At 30.3% G+C, this 3,136-nt stretch overlaps 1 long non-coding RNA gene across 1 annotated transcript; it reads right to left on the bottom strand.

Moving 5' to 3' along the window:
- Positions 1-343: 343 nt before the first annotated feature.
- On the bottom strand, positions 344-1,563 carry LOC139907304 (uncharacterized). Its single transcript, XR_011783797.1, has 3 exons — positions 844-1,563; positions 668-791; positions 344-605 (listed from the first exon to the last, which is right to left on the bottom strand). It is a non-coding gene; the product is annotated as an uncharacterized lncRNA (long non-coding RNA).
- Positions 1,564-3,136: the final 1,573 nt, after the last annotated feature.

Here is a 3,136-nt window from a genome sequence, read left to right on the forward strand (position 1 = left end):
GCGAATCAATTGTTTCTCCGGAATATTTTTGAATTATATATTCATGCAACCTAACCACCTTATTTTATTTTATTTTCCTTATAAATTCATCAATAACTATTGTTGAAGGTCAATTTAGTTTTGTGTCGGTCTTTATTTATTAAGTCCAGTCCAGTTTTAGGACCGTCAGTCTTTGGGACCGGTCAGTAGGACTGTTGGTCGGTCCTTGGGACCGGTTATTAACTGTCGTTCATTGGAATGTTTCAAAAAAATATCGATGGTTTATTAAGCCAAATAAGATATATTAAATAGTTATTAAGATTATAGCACATATCTCATTATAATACAATATAATAAGAACATACTGTATTATGATATGAGAGAATAATTAAAAGGAGGAAAAATATTGATAATATTGTAGAGAAAAACGCGTGCAAGGAGAAGGGGGAAAAAAAGACATATGCTTATATAACAACATACTATTATCATGAAGGATATACACAATTGTTAATTATAATGCAACACCCAATGTAACTACCCTCGTTGTTGTGACCATTTAAAGTTGTTTTTGCCTTTTATGAGTTTTCTGAACACCATTTCTTGGAGCCTATCAACCATAGCTAAGCCTTAAGTGATAAAAAAGTAATATTCATTGACTATGTAATATTGGAAAACCTAAGGCTCATACCCAAGTCTTAAGCGAAGAAACTAGTCTCAAACCATCCAAAGCTACTACCCCCGTTGTTGTGACTATTTAAGTAGTTGTTTTTGCCATTTAATGAGTTGTGTATCATAATTCTTGATATGTTTAGCTAAAATAAAATCATATTTTATTGTTAGATTAAAAAAAAATTGAATACTTACTGTAAGATATTACAAAATTCAGAGTTCCATTTCGATATTAGTAAATACTTTTTATTGATAACTTGATCATCATTTGGTGTGGATGACTCAAAACATTTTTATATGTATTTCTATAAATGACATCAGTACCAATATCCTCCATTAAATTAATGATGGTTCCTCGGGAAGGGATATGTTTACCCTTGTATTTCTCCATAAATTTTTTGAACGTAGATGATTAGCAATGGATAAGGTTATATTACATACAATAAGCACCCTTGTGAGATCAGAGTTAAAGTCTGACTTGATGTATTCATCGTTAAATTGATTTTATAGATGAATATCCATACTCTAGTTATGAGATGAGGATAATGAGTGGCGTGTAATTCTAGACAGGGGACTAAAGGCACATTTATATCGACAAATCCGACAAACCATCTGTTTCTCATCCGGTAAGTATTTTCCAAATTCCTAGGCCTCCATTTTCAGAAATCCAGACAGAAGGCGACGTTATTTTAGGCATTGTATTCAGCTCTCTATCGACTATCCCCATCTAATATTATTATATTAATATTGAATATTAAAGGCGGGAATTATAACGTTCATGATTGATAGAAGAAGATGTATATTATTTAATCAATGATGCCATAAGTATTTCTTCTCTTCTCCTCGCACGCTTTTCTATTCTTACCAAAATATCACCCTTAGACTGATAGTATCGTCTTATTAAACCTCTATATGTATATGTAAGGGTGATAATTTTGAACGTCATCATTCCTCCTTTAAATATTAATATAATATGAGATGGTGATCAAGTCGATAAGAACTTTGATCTCACAACGCCCATCTTATTTATATAACATTATCCATTGCTAATCATCTACGTTCAAAAAATTTATGGAGTATAAGGGTAAACATATCCCCTTCCCGAGGAACCATCATTAAATTAATGGAGGATGTTGGTACTGATGTCATATATAGAAATACATATAAAAATGTTTTGAGTCATCCACACCAAATGATGATCAAGTTATCAATAAAAAGTATTTACGAATATATTATTCTAATTTTGTAATATCTCACAGTAAGTATTCAATTTTTTTAAATCTAACCATAAAATATGATTCTATTTTAGCTAAACATATCAAGAATTATGATACACACTCAGTAAAGGGCAAAAACAACTGCTTAAATGGTTACAACAACGGGGGTAGTAGCTTTGGATGGTTTGCAACTAGTTTGTCTGAGACTACTTACTTCGCTTTAAGACTTGGGTATGATGATTAGGTTTTCCAATATTACATAGTCAATAAATATTACTTTTTTATCACTAAGGCTTAGCTATGGTTGATGGGCTCCAAGAAATGGTGTTCAGAAAACTCATAAAAGGCAAAAACAACTTTAAATGGTCACAACAACGAGGGTAGTTACATTGGGTGTTGCATTATAATTAACAATTGTGTATATCCATCATGATAATAGTATGTTGTTAGATAAGCATACCTAAATAACGGGGAAAATCTATATTTATTGTCTAATTTTATGATTTTGACATTTACTTTATTATTAATAATTAGTTAGATCTCATCGGTAGAGATATATCAATCCTGTGCACAATTGTATATAGCAACTTCCACATGAAGAAGATTAAACTCCACGTCTCGCTTGTGTATTGCAACCTAAAGTTATGACATATTTAACTTAATTCCGATGTCAGAACAAGAAAATATTATTTGGATCAATCTATTATTTCAATATTCTGTATTTATAATTTATTATTATAATAGTTATATGATTTTAATTGTTTAATTTTGTATATTTGACTTAAATGTTCAATGGTTTATTTTTAGTATGTAGATTATATTTAATTAAAGCCTTCTTTTTTAAACTTTGAGCTTCAAATATATTTCAAATACTCTACTTTGTCGTTTCATTAGCTATTATTCTGAGAATAAGGTTCATAATGAATTACAATTTCATGGAGTGTGACGTTTTCAAATCTACTGTAACGGATAAAAAACGTCGAAGTCAATTATACGTAGTATATCTTCATTAAACATTTTGCTAATAAATACATTCGATATACCCTCAAAAATCATAATAAAGCAGGCAGATGATAATCACATCAGTATTTTAAACAATGATACCATATGTCTTTTTTCCCACCTCCTCCTCGCACGCGTTTTTCTCTACAATATTATCAACTATATGCATATGGTCTGTGCTTTAAACAAAGTAGTGAAACGCGACCGTTAACTTGAGGAAATATTATACTAAATATTTTTTCGCAAGATGTCGCTTTTCAAATGAAGTC

This window comes from Lepeophtheirus salmonis, chromosome 1 (assembly GCF_016086655.4).
Source record: "Lepeophtheirus salmonis chromosome 1, UVic_Lsal_1.4, whole genome shotgun sequence".
Taxonomy (NCBI): Eukaryota; Metazoa; Arthropoda; class Copepoda; order Siphonostomatoida; family Caligidae; genus Lepeophtheirus; species Lepeophtheirus salmonis.